Genomic DNA, 17,818 nt, shown 5'->3' with positions numbered 1-17,818 from the left:
TTCACTGATTTGTCCTGGGATCAACCTAAGTACAGCAAATCAGATCATTCCGATTTGCAGCCTAAACCAGACAATTTTCATGGGATTTGGTCTATTCCATCTTTCTAGAGTTCTCAATGATCCTTTTTCACACCCTAGAATAGAGCATATTTTCATAAAACCCAGAGAAATGTGGTGTCTTCTAAAGATAAAAAGCTGTCCTTGATTTGCATGAAGAATTTTATGAATACCAACTGAACATCTACAGGGGAATCAAAGACAATTGATGGCTGATCCTGGTTAATGTTGTGTATAAAATATGGGATGTTAAAAAAAGGCTGCTTCAGCTCTTGGGGAGCCCTGTGTCACATCATCATCCAGTGCTTTTCCAGTATCTGCTGAACTGGTTATTTTGTGAAGTTCTAAAGAAACTAAAAGAAACTGGTTTTATGCAAGATAAGGGGAACATACGTGACATCCCATTAATTTTAGATCAGTAGAAAGAGGAGACTGAAATTTCCCTATGTATGAATTCAGGCCATAGAGGACAAAATTGCCTAAATCTGCCTCTCTGTCAGCTAAGGGTTTTATATTCTGTAAACTGTTGAGCTACCCTGACATTAGAACTAAAAGGGTTGTTTTAAGCTAATTTATTAGGAAAAATGTGTGCAGAAAGCTGCCATTTGGCCATCCTATCTTCCTGGTATGCACATTGCACACATTAGGGTTTCTCTCCATGCTGCTTGCAGTATCAAAGAAAACATGGAGGAATTAAGTAAGATTATTTCATTAACAGGAAAGGTGAAATCTCTCCTCTTCTGTACACATCTGTACTTCCCTCCACTGTCAGTGTGATCAGGTTTTGTGTACCTCAGTGCAGAATTTGGCCATAAAATAGGAGAGAAAAAGCAGGACAACCAAAACTGAAAGATAAGATTTAACTGAAATAAAACCACTGTTTCCTGCAACATCCCGTTTTCCGAGTGTTAGATTGGATTCTGCTTCAGCACAATTCCAGTATTAGCAATAAAGACTCTGAATACAATTCTTAATGAAGCTGAAGCAAGCAGACTTTTAGTTGAGCCATAATAGATGAACTTCACAGATCCTTTTGACGTGAAAGAAACGACTCATTATGTTTAGAGAAGGTTTGAACCAAGCCCTTCAAGCTTTGATACAACTTTCTCAGGAGCTGACCTTTTATGGGAGGCCAGGCCTAAATGCCAGATCTGATTTCACTGTGGAGACTGGACTGAGATTGGGAGCTTTGTGCCTTAGAGGAGTGTTAAAAGAGCCTGGTATCACTGCTCAGGCAACTGCTGGATTTTCACCTTGGTGGCCTTCTGCTTTCTTGATAGACCTAAAACACTATGAAAGTAGATATACCACCACAAAATACAGCTGTACAAAATATAGCCCTGTTTTGTTTTGTAGCAACAAAATATTACTGCTTTATCCAAGGAACTCGGGTGGGTCATGGCTGAAGAACCTGTGCTGGGAAGCTGTTGGAGCATTACAGGGCTGTGACTGGGAATCCTGGTTCTGAGGACAGTGGGAATAGGAGCCTGGAGAGCCTCTCTGGGCAGTTGGACTGCTCTTCAAGTTAGTTTTGCCACATTAGGCATGGTATCTCAGCAGTGGTAAGTGATAGCAATGAAGAAAAGACATTCAGCAAAAATGCTGTGATAGAACTCTTAGGAACTTGTTTGTTTTTAAAGCTGTTTCCTCAAGAAAAACTGAGAGAGAACACTTTTTTTCTTTTTTTTTTTCCCTTTTTTCCCCTTATTTTTCTTGGTTTTCCTTTTTTTTTTTTTTTTTTTTTTTTTTTTTTAAATAAAAACTTAGTTCCTCCTCAGATACTTGGCACTCCTTAAAATCTGCTGGAGCCTGACGGACTGTTCTGATGTTCTTAATGCACCTGAGAGTTCCTTCCCAAACATGCCTTTCCTTCTGCTAGATCTTGCCAAGATCTTTTGTATAAACCTAATTTGAAGTTTCTAGGACACAGTAACGTGGCATGAAGGAGCCCTAGAAGAATTTTGAAAATATGATTAACACCTCTTTCTAAGTCCCATATCACAAAAAGATCTTGGCCAAATTGCCTGTAATTCAGCTGCAGGTATGTTCTCTGACAGCTGACCACCTGTAAAGGCTTGGGAGGATAAATGGCCTCTCCAGAGATAGGAGGAACTAGGGAAAAAGTATCTAATCTGGGCATTTATCTGTGCTCTGAACCGTGCCCTCTGAATTGCTGGCTTTACAGCAAAAAGCCAGGCTTGCCTGTAGCTGTGGGCAGCCTGTGTGTGTTCTGCATGAGGCATGGGGAGAGCAGGAATCTGCACTGGTGCACTAGGGAGGGTTCATGGACTGGCTTAGGAGAGATTTGTTACTTGCCACTGGTGTGTTTTGCTTGATATCTCCAACTGATAGCAGTGAAACCTTTATGCCGCCTTATATTGCAGCATATTGTATGAAAGGAGCTTAATGTTTAAATTCAGTTTAAGGCTCAAATAGGTTTTGGAGCGTTTTAGGAGAGTTATTGGGGTACATTTTTGAGTCCTTCTACTGTTAAACTTTTTTTGTACCATAGTCAAATTAACCTACATAGCTTACATGGGCTAGCTTTTGTGTAGGTAGTGGAGTTTTCTGTTTTGATGGAGTGTTATATGTGGAGCTGCCTCAAAGCTACATTCACCTGCTGTGGGCCACATTAGGAAGCTCTGAAAAGTCTATTTCTTTTAATAATCATAGAATCATAGACTAGTCTGGGTTGGAAGTGACTTTAAAGATCATTTGGTTCCAGCTTCCTGCCATGGCATCTTCCACTGTCCCAGGTTGCTCAGAGCCCTATCCAGCCTGGCCATGGGCACTTCCAGGGATCCAGAGGCAGCCACAGCTGCTCTGGGCACCCTGTGCCAGTGCTCACCAGCCTCACAGGGAAGAATTTCTTTCTGATATCCCATCTAAACCTCCTCTCTGTCAGTGTGAATCCATTCCCCCTGTCCTGTCACTGCCATCTCCATATTTCTGGCGCAGGGTACTTCATGGAAAGACTTTTATTTTACCTCCTATGGGTTGCAAGACAGAAAAGCTCCAAAGTGCCTCTGGCCTAGGACTGGGTGTGGGTGTTCTTACTGAGAAGTTGGGAAGGAAAAGGCCTGTGTGTGTCACTGGGCTGCAGAGGAAATGCACTTGCAGGAGTCTGGAGGCTGCAGGGGTGCATCACTGCCCAGGAGAGCACTGCTGTGCCAGTGGAGCTGTCAGATGGATGTGCTGAATGTTCTGGGCTGGGTTCTGCCCTGGTAGCAGCATCTCTGCTCTGCTGCATGCCTGCCTGCTCTGCTCTGCTCTGCTGCATGCCTGCTCTGCATGTGCTGCATGCCTGCCTGCTCTGCATGTGCCTGTGGACTCTGTGCACAGGGCATCTGCTCCGTGGGAATGGTGTGGATAAATATGTGTGTAAATAGCAGTGCATGTGCACGTACACACACATTTACATTTGGGAATAAATAGCAGCAAGGAGGCTCAGAGATAGCTCCTCTCGTCTCCTGTGTGATGTGTGAGACGTGTGCACACACTTCTCCTGCAGGAACGTGTGTGTTTATGTGTCTGTGTGGGCACAGATGATGCATGTGTGGGTACAGACAGGCAAACATGCACACGCTGCAGTGCATTAGGTGCACTCCAGTCTGGAGGGCTCGCTGGGAACTTGAATAGAATATCAGCAGAGAGATCGGTAACTGAGTTATTCTCCCATTTTTCTGGCTACGTATTGAGCATATTGAAATGTCATGGAGACTTAATCCAGTGGCTGAACCTGAAGCAGGTTAAATCCCTGGGAAAATCAAGGTACACAGCCAGACCAGCCTGTGGGTGTGCTCAGCATTCAGTCATTTCAGGACAGACATTGTCATTTCAGGACAGACATTGTCAGATCCTTCTCTTGACCAGCTGCTGTTCCAGGACAGAGCCAAATCACTGCAGCTCTTGGGAAAAGGCTTCCAAGCTAAACTTCAGGCACTGCAGCACTTCTGGCTGTAAAATAAATATTGAAACCATTTGATTAGCTGAAGATGCTTCTTCATGGGTCCTCAATGGCGTGGTGGGAGTTTGAAGCTTGTCACCAACATTGTCATTTGTCTGTAGGTGCTGCTGGGCACAGAGGTGAGCAGGCAGCACGTTTTCACCCCGTGTGTCTGGGCACATTGCTCAATTTGCTGCATCAGGGCATTGTGCCCTGCAGCCCTGGGGGACCCCAGGAAAGGCATCTGCAGGCAGGACCTTGGAACAAGCACAGGCTGGGCAGAATTGCAGCCAAAGGGTCCCAGAGAAGGAGGGTGTGTGTTCACAGCCACAGTGCCCAGCTGTTCCAAGCAGGATTACCAGGGCTTTAATGGGGAGCACAGATGGAATCAGCACCATTGTCCAAAGTATGCTGGGGCAGAGGCTAAAGTGTGAAGGATGATCAGCAGAGAGCTGATTGGAAAGGAAAAGGAAAAAAAAAACCAAACAAAGTAAGAAAAAAGAGGAGGGGGAAAATAAAATCCCCTTGTTCTCAAAAAAGCAAAGGGATTGATGCTGTCCAATGGGGAGGGTGAGGAGGAAATAGTTCCCAAAGCTTGCTTTCATGGTTAGCAGGCATTGTAAGGATGGCACAGGTCATGTGTTGTGTGCAGCTGTTTGGAGGCTCTTACAGAACTGTTAGAGACTTAGCAGGGCCCATTATTCAAGGCAGCAAGGCAGTTTTACTGGATATGGACTGCTGCAATTGTATAAGCTCTCCATTGTGTGAGTACTAATTTAGAGTGCTGCCATAAGCCAGCCATACAATCCAGACTGCCCATGAATGAGTGAGTCATGCTGATGAAAGGGCTCAGAGAACACAGCTCTGACTTTTAGTCTTAAAGGGACCCAGTGTGTTCTGAATGGGTCACATTTTAATGAACAAACTCGCTGCTGGCTAAATATTTTAGGCTCAAACTGCTAAAATAATCCTTTTCTTTTTGGAGAGAGGTATTGAACCCAAACACTTGGGATAGTTTTTCATTTGCCTTACCACAGCTCAGACGTATCTTTACTTACTGATTTTTTATGAGATACTGAAGTGTTGCTAATGTGCTTGTATAAACATTACAGGTTTCAAGGGCACTGGGTAAGCCAGCAGTTTAAGTCCTGAACCATTCCTTTAGGTGCCAGAGAGCTCCATGATTGTTTTATCAAAAAGCGTTTGGCTGCAGGAGGGCAGCTGGTATTTAGTGGATGATGTCCATGCACAGATACAAACGTGGTGTTGTATTGCATCAGTGTCTTTTTATTGCCTTTCCTGCAAAGGATGTGGCAACAGTATTAGTGATGGCTCAGGTTTTAGCTTTTCTATTTTTCACATTCTGTGCTGCTTTAGTGTGCAGTTCTGAGCTTCACATGAGGGGATGGTGAGCTCTGTGCACAGAGCAGGGAGACAAAACAATTTCTGCTCCAGCTGGGCACCAAGGACAAATGATCCAAATCTCAGCCCAAGGGCACAAACACCGTGGGCTGGAGAGAGAAAAACAAGGATGGGACTGCAGGGGCTAAAGCTGGAATGGGACAATGAACTGCAAGATGCAAATGGAGCAGAACTGATCCCAGGGAGAGACCCCGGGAGCGCTGGTGCATTTTGGGGCCATTTTGGTTCATCTTGGGTGCAGCCCTGGCTGGGCTCTTGTGCTGCCCAAGGTGGATCCATGGAGGAGATGCTTTGAATGAATCCCTGCTTTATTCTGGAGCTCTGCCCAGCCCCTGCTCTAGGGCAGCCTTCCCAAGGCGTCATTAGGAACTCTAACATAGCCACAGCTCTTTTGGAAAGGTGATTTTCTGCATGGCTTAGGGTAACATCAGAAAAGAGACTCTTCTCTCTGGTGACAATACTCAGCCTTTGGGAATATCCAAAAGCCCTTCTGCAGCTCCCGTGCAGGTTCTGTCCAGATACCCTTTAGCCAGACCCTTTAAGAGCCTTGATCTGAAGGTGTGAGGGATCTGAGCATGCACAGCAGCTGCTGGTGGGATCTGAGAACTTTCTGTGTGCATCCTCTTGTGCATGCCTGGGTTGAACACCTGAATGTGAGCTCTGCCCAAGGGTCCCTGCAGTTCAGAGATGAGGCACAGCAGCTGTGGCAGGTCCTGGGGCACAGTGGCAGGGCTGGGAAGGGCAGTGCCTTCCTTCCTTCCTTTACCACATACACCAGTTTTTTTGGTTTTGGGGTTTTTTTGTTTGTTTGGATTTTTTTGTTCTTTTTTTTGTTTGTTTGTTTGGGGTTTTTTTGTTGTTGTTGTTTTTTGGTTTTTTTAATGAAGTGCCCTGGTGAAAGCTTAAGAAATTGAAGGAACTGGACTGGGACTTGTGTGTCCTTATGGCAATTCCCAGTGTCTCCCCCACCTCGTGACAGACAAGGCTGGGCTTTAAGCAAAGCAAGATGTACTGCTTATGTCATAGATATAGGAAAAAAATAGGTGATAATAATAGCAGGTCAGTGTCCTGCTGGTGAGGACATTTGAACCTGTGTTCTCCTCCATAGATGCCTTGTCCTTTTTAAAAAAAAAAATTAAATTACAGTAAATTATTATATATATATCTATTAAAATGAACGATTTTTTAAAAATTGTTTCTGCTGGGTGCCATTGGGATCAATTTGTATTGACTCCAGCAGAGCAAGGACTCAACACAAAAACACAAAGTTCCTACAGGTCAAATTTTGCCCTTAAAAAAATTATTATTATTACAAAGTCCCTTTTCTGAGCTAATACTTCTTAAAAGCTAAAGGCATTTAAAAATCGTTTATTACTTGATGTTTTCATTGTGTTTACTGCTGGTTTCCTTTCTGATCTAACTGTCAAATTAAGTTTATTGAGTCAGTTTTGTTTAATTAGTTTAATTTTACTTGTTCAGCAGTACTGCCAGAGTTGTACTTTTTAGATTCACAGCTCTGAATGAAAATATTCCCAGTGACTGGCAAGACAAAACAAAAAACAAGAGTGGAAATGGAATTACTAAAATATTTTTATTTGCTTGGGTAAAATGCTTCCAGAATTGAAATTTGGAGCAGAAAATTTGTAAGGATCCTGATAACTTGGCTTGCTAGCTTAAATCCTTTCCTGCTGAGGTGTCCGAACTTCTGCTGAATTTATTGGAGTCAGGTCCAGCACACAAAGCCTGGGAAGTGTTGGCCTTTCCATAGAATAAATCAATTGATCAGAAAATTCCTTTTATTACTAAAGAGAAGTGGATGGCTCAAGAGCAGAACTTAAACAAAGCCTGAATGCCCAAGGTTTTATGCTTAGAAGAGATGGATAACATCCCTGTAGCAATCTCAGAGATTTTTACAGTGCTCCCTGGCATCCTTCTGTCCCAGACACATCCCCTCCACCTTTCCCTGAGTGTGAAAATGCACAATTAAACACTCAACAGCTAAAGATGAATGTGCTAAAAGTTTATTTTCATTAATGGGGAGTGTGTGGGAGCACCCCAAAGAGCAAAGAGATGCTGGACGCTGATAATAGATAAGGATCTGCTCCCTGCCTTTGTGGAGGACAATGGATTTTGTGAATATTCTGCTTCCTCTCCAGGCAGCGAGCTGGTATGGTTAACCAAAATTGTTGAGTAATTGTTCTGTGGTTGAGAACAAAATGCTGAATTAAACTGTTCCCAGCACAATAATTGTGTGATTACAGCATTTATGTTGCTGGCCAAAAGAACAGTCATTAGGTTTGGAAGACTTACCAAAACCACAGTCGGAGGGAAAAAAAATGCAAATCACATGTAAATTGTCCTCTAATACCTATAGTGGCTTAAAAATTGATCCAGGAGTATGGTATGTGTGTATTTAAAGGCAGGCAAGCCAGAAAAAAAAGATTGTGTATTCAAGAACTCCTTCAGAGTAGGAAGAAAATACCCAGAGATTATTGATGTTCATTGTGCTGTGCTTTCCCCCTCTGCTGAGCTCCTGCTTTTCTTGCATTGTGCATGGGCTGTGCCTGTGAATGCTGCTCTGTTTCCCATTCCCCACACCTGCCAGGGGTGCTCTGGGTGGCAGGTGGGGCTGCCACGCCCAGCCACACCTTGGGCCACGCCCAGGTGTTTATTATTTATTATTATTTATTTCTATTATTATTTATTGTTATTATTTATTATTAATTTTTCATTATTTTTATTATGTTTATTATTTATTTTAGGGTTAGGACCAGGAAAATGAAAAACTGACTCATGGTGATAGGTGCCCTTGTGAGGTGGGCAATTTCCTTCTCCATTGCATGGTGTGTGTCTCCAAGTGCCAAGAAAACAATTGTGTATAGTCCCATTTTTTTCCTTTTTTATTTTTTTCCTCTTTTTTTCTTCTTTTTTGTGCTTTTCCTCAAATGGTTAATAATAAAAGGGGTGGAGGAAGGCAAGGGAGAACTGAAGGTGACAGCAAAGGAGAAGAAGATACAATGTTTTGGGCAATCAAAATATTTGTGGCTGCAATTCAGGGGAGTAAAAAGCTGCAGGATTTGGCTAGCTGCTTACCTGGCTGTACACAGAAATCAGATGATGAGATGTCTAAATTTTATCACTCTACCTACAGCTAATTGTGCTTTAACTGTATTGCTGTCACTAGATTGTAGGCACAAAATTAGAGACTGTCTTCAACCCTATTCAAGAAATGTTCCCAAACAAAATCCTTGTGAATAGGATTTTTTAATGGGGATTTTGGTAACAGGGGTACAAAAAGCATCAGGATGTGAATGGGAGAGTGGTGACGTTTCTGCTGAAATTGTATTTGTTCTGCAACTTGAGTCTGTTTTGCTTTTGAAATCAAACTTCTGATGGCAAACCTGAAGTGTGCTGAGGAGCAGCAGCTCCACTGGCAGCAGAGACAGAAACAAGTGTGAGCAGCTGAGGGATTGAAAAAGCTCTTTATTGTGCAGTCATTAGAGGCTGTTCAGCACTAAAGCTGTGTTTGCTGCAAGGATTTCTGATAACATGTGCTCAGAGTTCTCCTGGCCATTTGTTCATTGAGCAGGGATTTTTAAGATCTTACAGAAAGCAATGAAGCTCAATATACAGCAGTAACAGTGATGATGATAATAATGACAATATATTGTCTTCAGAAAAGAATGACACTGAGTTGTTGTAACTACTTGGGCTCTGAAAATGCTGCCACTGGAGACCACACTTACCCTGACACGTGTATCTGATATAACAGTAATAGTAATAATGATAATAATAATAAAAACTGAGGGAAGAAGAGGGGTCATTCACAGGGTTTAGTCAGTGCATTTTAGTCTAAGGTTTTATGAGCAGATCCAGTTCTGCAAGAGCCTAATGATCAAACCATGAAGGATGTTTTTTCCCCTGTAGTTCATTAGTTTGTATACAGTTTTATTAACTATGTCCTTGTTTAAAGAAGGCAAGGGGAGGTAATGACTTTTAGTGCAGACACTTTTTTTTTAGTCCTTTAAGTCTATTTTTTCTCTCTTTTTCTAGATGGTATGATTTTAAGTGGATGACTTTGATAAGACTTTCTTGTTTGTTTATAGCATTGCACTATTCAGCAGCTGAATGGGTTTTGAATTTCTGCCCACTACATGATATTAAATAACCCCTGTTTCTTCCCTGTCGCCTACACACTGAAATTGCTGTGGTTTTTTTTTTTTTTTAATTATTGATACTCCATTTGTCAGAGAGATACTGAGTGAAAAATACATCTTGAAACCTTAGGGGTTTGTTTGAAAGGATACCCTTAGCATTGTGTCAAAAATGAGGTCATGGAACTGGCCATCATCTCCTAAGTGCAGTGGTTTCCTAATTGGAACTGTTCTCCCTGTTTCAGTGTAAGAATCTGGGGTTTTAGAGCAGGAAAAATACTGCTGCAATTTATACATCAAAATTATTAGTTACTGGTGTTTGAGTATATTATGGAAAAATCAACAGGGGGTAAAGGGAGAGGTTTAGCAGCTGGCCTTTAGACAAATGCCTCTGAATAACTTCAAATGACAAAAAATACCACTTTTTAAAGTGTAATGGCATCAGCCGTACTCTTGCCACCCATTTCTTGATTTTTTTCAGGAAAATGCACTAAAGAAATCTTTTGTGGATAGGCTCACTCCCCAAAAGGTGCATTACTCCAGTCTACACAGGAGTAAGAACCATACTTAGAATAAATTTAGAAAATATTTAGAAACAATATGGATATTATTTTAGAAGATGGCTTAGAATGAATTACTTAAGCTGCATTCTCAACCTGAAAACCATTTTGGGCAGTTTTGTTGCTGAGCATTTTATGGTCCTGTTTGCACTCTGCACAAAAACATTCACAACAACACTTTGGTGTCAGGATGAGCCCAAAGGTGCCTTGGAAGCACTGAAAAGGTGGCAAGGTGGGGCATTTCTCCCAGGTGATAGAACTTACTGTCAGAAAACAGAACTTACTGTGAGAAAACAGCCAGGCTCCTGCCTGTGGTGGTGTGTAACACTAGAGTTTATTTCCTGTTCATTTACTTAGTACTGTTACTAATTTCCTTGTCCTCAGCTGAATCTGTTGACTTCCAACATTCATGGAAGTTCTTGAAAAGTCATTTTTGGATTATTCCTCTTCCTCTTCTCCCTCTCTTTTAACCCCATGCCCGTTCTGAGCCTTCCCACCCATTCCTACTTGTTTTTATAGTCTAGCCATCGATTCATAATTTTAAGATTTGCAGATTCGAGCTTGAAAAAACCCTGGGCTCCTACAGGAAAAGTCCTCTTGGTTCCACACTCCCCTCTGGAGCCCTCAGACATCCTGAAATAGAAATAGTGCTCTCCCTGCTGCCCCTGCAGCACTGCTCCCCACCAGTCCTGTTTCCAGAGCTGCTTTGGCAGCAGGCTGTGATGCTCTTGCACAAAAACTTTGGGTCTGCTGAAAGGAGAGCACTGAGTCACCAAAGCAGGGACTCTGAAAGGAAAAAGGCCTGGGTTAGCACCCACTAACTAAAAAAACTCAGCCACCTCAGTCCTTTTAACCAGGGTGGAGGAAATCAGAAGGAGAATTACCCAGATGACTTCTGAAAGGCTGCTGTCAGCAGTGACAAGGGAGGTGCATTGCTTTGTGTCCCTGATTCTTCCTGGCATGTACAAATAAGCCCAGAGTTCATTATATTTTGAATAACTGAACCCATCTATCATAGATGAGCTAGCTGCAGAAAAGAGCGCACGTGCTGCTGAAGGAATTATCCTGCATGCTGTCTTGTAAATCACATCAGGAAAGCTCACACCTGTTTTCTTTTCCCTGACAAATGTTTCACTGGATAGCTTTGTGCTGCAGCCATCAGCACTGGCCCAGGGCTCGCTGGGGGGAGCATTAGCCAGGCATATGGAGCCTGTGCTCTGTCATATGCTGCAGGCAGCACCAGCCATTCCCTGCAAGTTCAGAGATTTTCCACTCTCAGGGAAGTGACTTTGTGGGTTAACTCTTGATCATGACATTTGCACTTAGGAGCAACTTGCCGGTAGCCAACAAAAGCACAAATAAAGAACAATAGAGCATCTAAATCAGCAGTTCTGACAGCCAGAAGTCTGTGGCAGATTTCCCTTCCAGTCCTGGTTTATTCCTCTAGGAAGGGCACTAACATTTAGACAAGGTGCTCAGGTGCTTGGAAGCTGTGCCATGAGAACTCAGTGTTTGTGTGAATATTAAGGAAGGTGAAATAAGATGATTTGCCCAAAACTGTGGTCATTGTGCCTCAAAAGCCCATTTTCTAACTTCAGCCTCTTCATGAAACAAGTAGCTCAATCCACCAAACAATGAATCTTCTTCTTTTTAGAAAAGAAAGGGCAAATTATTTTTAATGTTGCTCTTGAGTTGGGATTAGGAGGGGCTCTTCTGAGAGTGCATTTCAGTCTTCCAGTGTAGCTTTTACCTGAATTCCAGTCACTGGCTCTGGGGGTCCTGATCTGGCCAGAGAACCCCACTCACTGAGGTGTTTTACAGTCTGGGGCAGCCCTCCCTGTGTGAACTCTTAGGGTTTTGCCTTAAAGCAGCTGGAATGAATTCTAGTTTATGTACTTTTTATTTAGGCTGTTTGTTCCAGTACCTTTGTGGCAGAGCTGCCCTGTAGGTAACTTACATGCCAAGCTGCACAAGCAAGAATACTTGTTTAACCTCATCCCCATGACAAAAAAAGTCCTCTTACTGCTTTTCTCTCCTCTCTATGTTTCCTCTGTACTAGCTCAAATATTTTAAAAAAAAGTCTTGAAGTTCTTTATTTTAGTTACAAAAATGAGCAACAAATGAACTGCCTTTTTCCTTTGGAAGTGTCCGAGGGTTGTTCCCGAATGTGAAAGGTCCTTTTGGCCTCTGTCCTGCCAAGTGCTGCTGGAGGTCTGTCTGTCTGTCTGTCAACATTGCATTTGGTGCTGTGGCATGAGCCGGAGGAGGGAAGCCTTGGAAGGAAGTTATCAACATGGAAACAGCTCCTGTCTGTATTACTTGGCAGTGTCAGGCACTTTGCTGCACTTAGTTGAAAAGGCTGTGTGTGTTAATTTACAGGCTTTATGCTGAGATGAATTGGAGATGGATGCAGCTAGTGACACCCAGGCTCTCTTGCAGGACTGAGCAAAGGTGGAAAGTTTCCAGCCTGGAAAGCCTTGCTTTTTTAAAATGGAAAATGCTTATGTATTTCCCTGAGATGCATTCTGCAAGTTTGTTCCTTGTGTTTTCCACGTGCCAAGTTGCATACCTTTAGGGATTGTGTCCATATTCCATCAGACTAGCCATTTTTTCCCCAGCAGCCCTCAGAATAAAGCTGTGCTGTGCCAGCAGGGTGGTGCTGGGGAGCCTGTGTCAGGTGTGGGTGTGGGTGATGAGCTGAACCCCTGGTTCATTCTCCCTGGAGTCACCACTGTGAGAGTTTTGTGCCAGCACTGTCCCTGCTTGCAGCTGGGGGAGCAGTGGGAGCTGCTGAGTGAGCTCAGCTGTGTGCACAGGTACATTTTGGTAAGCTCTGGGATGCATTGTCTAAGCCTCATACACAGCAAAGGGAAGAATAATATTTAGGGCCCAAATCATTCACTGCAGAAGAGCTCACAGGAGGTGATTAGGAAGAAAAAATTCACCTTTACTTCATGGCACCCACCTTGTTCTGTGCATCCTGGACACTCAGTGAGCACCCATAAAAAGGCACCTCAAACTCAGGAGGAGCAGGAGGGATCATCCCACAACTGGATAGGCAGGGCTTCCTGCTCTGTGGGCTCAGGACATGCTTGTGGCAACTTAGGGAACTGATACACAGGAGAGAAAAACATTTTCTTGTCTTATTTTAAACATCACTGCAAGGGAAAATAGCAGATTGTAGTTATATGGGGACATATATTTTTATTTCCCTTAAGATAGACACGGGGAGGGGGGTGAGGTAAGGAGGGCCAACACATGTGCTAATTAAAGCATGCAGGCCTTCAGCAGAGTGTGTGGCACTGGGAGCCAAGTGTTTCTGGAGGAAGGGGGACAAATGCAATTAAACATGTCAGTTTTGAAGGACAGATTTGTGTTGCTGCATGTGAAATGTGCATTCTTCCCTGAACAGTAGAAGAGATGCTTAACTTCCAGACAAGTCACAAGCAAGAAGATATTCCTACAATACTTTGAAGTTAATCAAATTATTCATGTGCATCCACTGTTCTAGGAATAAAAAAATCTGAACTTATTTGGGGCAGCTGAGACTAACTCAAATGAAAATAAAAATTAGCCACACATCTGAGCAGGTCAGGAGTAAAGTACTGTGCAGAGTTTGGTCAGGTTGTGGAGAACAGAGTGTTGCTTTTAGCAGCTGCCCTTCCCCACACTCAGTAATTCATTATCCATCACCAACCTCACCGAAAGGAATAGAATTGCTTCTGAAGAGCTGGAGGTGGGTGCGTAGCAGTATTTGCCCCTCAGTGGAAAATGTTATATATATCTATATAGATGCTGGGAAATGCACTGAGATACTTACCTTGGAGATAGGAAAACTTTTATATAAATGTTGATGCTAATAAATATGTAATGAACAGCTGCAGAAATGAAATTGGGGGAAGTGTATGAAGAGAAAATAGATAGAACTAATAGCAGCTGCTATTTTAGGGGCTTAGGTTTGCTGAAAGTATGGGTTTATGTTACTTGGGAAGTGGGATAAGCCTTCTAGATTAAGTAAGAGTCATGTGGAGGGGAAACTCTGAACTTTAAGGATTCTGTCGGGATGCAGGGGCAGTGAAGAGCCAAAATAAGGTCGTGCATGTTTCCCTGATCCTGGCATTCTCTAAGCCACAAATGTCTAACTTTGCCATCCTAATGTTCCTTTAGACTACTTTCCCTGTGTAGCTATTTACATAGTGACCCAGAGCACACATGACTTTTTACAGAAAATAGAACTGTAGTTGTCAAGTGTTTGCAATCTAAATTTGTGGAAGTCACAGCAGGAGCTAGTAACAAACAGTGGGGGTAACTGTTAAAAACATACTGCTTGGTGCTTAGGTAGCTGTGGTAACCATAGTATGTTCCTAAAAGGAGACAGGAGAGCAGAATTTAGGTGGAAATACTACAGTTATAACGAAGCTGAGAATCCTGGAAATATGAAGTGTGACTGTGTTGAATTCAGTGTCTTTGTGTGCTTGGATTTGTTATGGTCAAGTCATACAGGACACGCACACATTTGTGAAGATGCTGGCCCAGGCTTCAACAGCTTGACCTGGCTCCAGGTTTGCCAACACATTCCCTTTGATATGGTAAGCCATTTAGGGCCAGACTTTTCAAAGGCACTGAAACAAATAAAGATACATTGAGGCACTTCCCAAAATCAGAAATCTCTGCAGGCAGCTGTGGGTATTTCCCCCTTGGACAGTAGATTTACTATGGGCTGCTTGTCATGTGCTCATACTGATTTTTGCATTGATAACTTCTTCAGGGGTGGGCTCTTTTTTGGATTTTCAGTGGCTGTGAAGGTTTCCTGGTGTGGTGGCTTGGCACTGGCCAAACACAGCTGGACAGAGGAGAGAAAAAAATTAATGAAGGGTTCACAGTGTGCTCAGATAACCCAGTGACAGCAGTATGGAAAACCAGGAAAATCTCGGAGGATTGTGTCTGTGTCCTCCAGAATAACATCCTAAAGTAGGTAAGAAGTTACAAGGTGAAATTGTAGCTCATTAAATCCATTGGGAATTTTGTGAGGATTTAAAATACAGTTGTCTCCTTTAGGATGTTACAGCTAAGAGGTCACGCAGAGAGAGGCTGGCCAGTGGAGAATCTTGACAGCTGTGTGAATTATTAGATTGTTGAAGAGGTATTTCTTTTTATGGACATATGTCCTTTAGCAGAACAAATTGAAGGGCCTGGAAAATAGCCCTGATTTGCAGTCCATTATATTCAAATTAGAAATGCAGTATCAAGAAGTTACAATCCAGAAAATATTGGAAGGTATGTAAGCTTCCAATAAAAATAAAAAACTTTTGAGAGATTGAACTGAATTGAACTGATTATAAAAAACATTTGAGAGATTTAACTGATGTAGTAATACCTTGAAAAGAAAAAAAAAATAGGGAAACACCTTAGATGTAAAGCTCAGAAGGAGGGCCTGTATTCAATGCCACTTGAGGCAGTTGTATCCTGGCAATTCCAGTTAATAATAATAATAAACATAACGAGTTAAAATGCAGTAGTTAAATGAGCCATAAAAATGAAGAGTCCATAATTTGTATGATATTGTGTCATGTAATCGGATTAAAATAAACGAATGTTTGCATTTATTTGTGTTTAGGAGAAAATGAAGTGTAGCTGAGTGCTGCTCCATACATTCCATCCTGGAATGAAAATCACATTGTTTTGACTGTGTTATTTCTATATCCATGCAAACCATCCTCACCGCTCCATAGTTTTTACCTCCCTAATGCAAACAAGGTTGTGTCATTTGAAATGAGGGGCTATAAGGCCCCTTGGAGAGTTAAAGAGGAGCAGCAATTTGAAAAAAAAAAAAGAAATGCAGCAGTCAGATTTAGGAAGAAAGGGCATTTTCCTGGTAAATGTTTTCCTAAATGGGAATTTTTCAGTGTGGTGTTTTGCTCGTGTGTTTGGCAGTCACTTGGAATCAAGTGCAGACTTAGGCTACATTGTGGGCTTGGCAATGACAATTTGTGTGTGTGTGGTGCTTCAGTTATATTAGCCCTGGAGGCAGAGTTAACACTTGCAGTGGGACAAGAGTATTTGCAGTCATCAGAGAACTTTGCAGTCAGCTTCAATAACATCACTCCATTTTTTTCACTTTTTTTTTAACATTTTTTTTGGCAGCAAAGCACTTAGTAGAACCATCTGTCTTTCTATTAGTGTTTTTTGAGTCCTGTTTTGAAGCTTCTTCGCTTGGCAAAGTCACTTTCATCCTTGGAAACCATTTAAAAAAAAAAGTTCTGTGGCTTTTTGCCGAAGAAGAGTACTATGCAAAAATTCCGCATGGCTGTTCATTTTTGTTCTAAAAGAATACAGTTACTTTGTCTTTGTCTTTAAAAAAAAGGCAAAAAAAAAAGCAAACCACAAAACCTCAAATAAAACAAACAAAAAATGAACACGTGAAGAAAAGGCAGGTATTGGACAGCTCTAGGATATCTGTGCAGATAGAGAACAAATCACATTTTATATGGGTTTTATCCTGTAATTCAGCTGAAAATATGTATGCCTTCTAATTAACAGGATCAGAATAGAAAGACAAATATTGAAGTAACAAAAAATGGATCAAGCTGGTTCAGTGAGTGGAGCTACATCTACTCCATCTTTCAGCCTCAATCTTAATCTCTCACTGCAAGAATTTCTGTCAACAGTGCTCTTGAACTCTATCCTTGAAAATTGTTTCAGACCATACAGACACAGTCAGCACACACAGGGGTGTTGCCAGCTCCAGGCATAAATTAAAAGGGATGATAATCCCAAATTTTGTATCACTGTTTTGCCTGGTAGCAGTGTTGGGTGAACCAAGACGTGGCCTGGATTTTGAGGAGAATAAATGAAACTAGAATGAAGTGCAAATGGTGTATTCTGAGCAGAGGCAGCCAAGGGCTGGGGCAGGTTCTCTGTCCCAGTTCTTCTGTCAGGCAGCAGTGAAGGGAGTGACACCTTTGTGAGCCCCTCAGCATAGAAGGTTCTCTGCTGATGCTCTGATTTTCTGAGTTACTTAAACCACAAAATAAATTGTAATTTTCAAGGACATCTCCATCTCCAGTGCCTCAGCTTTACAGCACCATTAAAATCTAGATAAGCTGTCTTAAAAAGAGATCACTTCTTCTTGACTGACTGATCTGGTCAGTACAGGGGGTTTTACATTGAAACTAGACATTCAGCATTTTAACCCAGCAAACTTTGTGTTTCTCATCTGTGTGAAATACAGAGACAGCTTCCATTTCTATCAATTATAAAAGCTATTAACGGAACTGGGTAAAAGCAGCAGCAGTAGACATTGTGCCATGGCCCACTTCCAGCTTTGATGACTAATTTCTGCATGGCTTTAGTCCCCTGCAGTATCCACTTACAATATAATATTTTCCACTTCCTGACTTGCATGGTTGTGTAGAGTTGCTGTGCAAAGTTGAACACCTAACTCTTCAGACATTGCTGTTTGATTTGTGAGCAAAGGGTCTCAGCCTTTCTTCTGAGGCTTTATCTTTTCAAATGTACCAATAAGTGCACATGTATGAGCAGAAAAATAGCATTGGCTGTGCTGTGTGCTACTTGTGCACTTATTTTTCCTTTCTGAGGAGGTGTCTTTGTGTTTGGGCTTGGTCAGGGTGGAAGCTACTGTCTGATACATTACTGCTGCACAGTTCAGTAAAAGAGAA

The 17,818-nt window shown here is 42.2% G+C and overlaps 1 protein-coding gene across 1 annotated transcript in view; it reads left to right on the top strand.

Moving 5' to 3' along the window:
• Positions 1 to 17,818, top strand: part of SOX5 (SRY-box transcription factor 5) — a 279,452-nt gene that overhangs the window by 167,701 nt on the left and 93,933 nt on the right. The gene's annotated exons all lie outside the window — the stretch shown is intronic.

The sequence above is a fragment of the Molothrus aeneus genome, chromosome 5 (assembly GCF_037042795.1).
Source record: "Molothrus aeneus isolate 106 chromosome 5, BPBGC_Maene_1.0, whole genome shotgun sequence".
Taxonomy (NCBI): domain Eukaryota; kingdom Metazoa; phylum Chordata; class Aves; order Passeriformes; family Icteridae; genus Molothrus; species Molothrus aeneus.
Note: the sequence above shows the minus strand (reverse complement) of the source record. Positions and strands in the feature narration are given on the sequence as shown.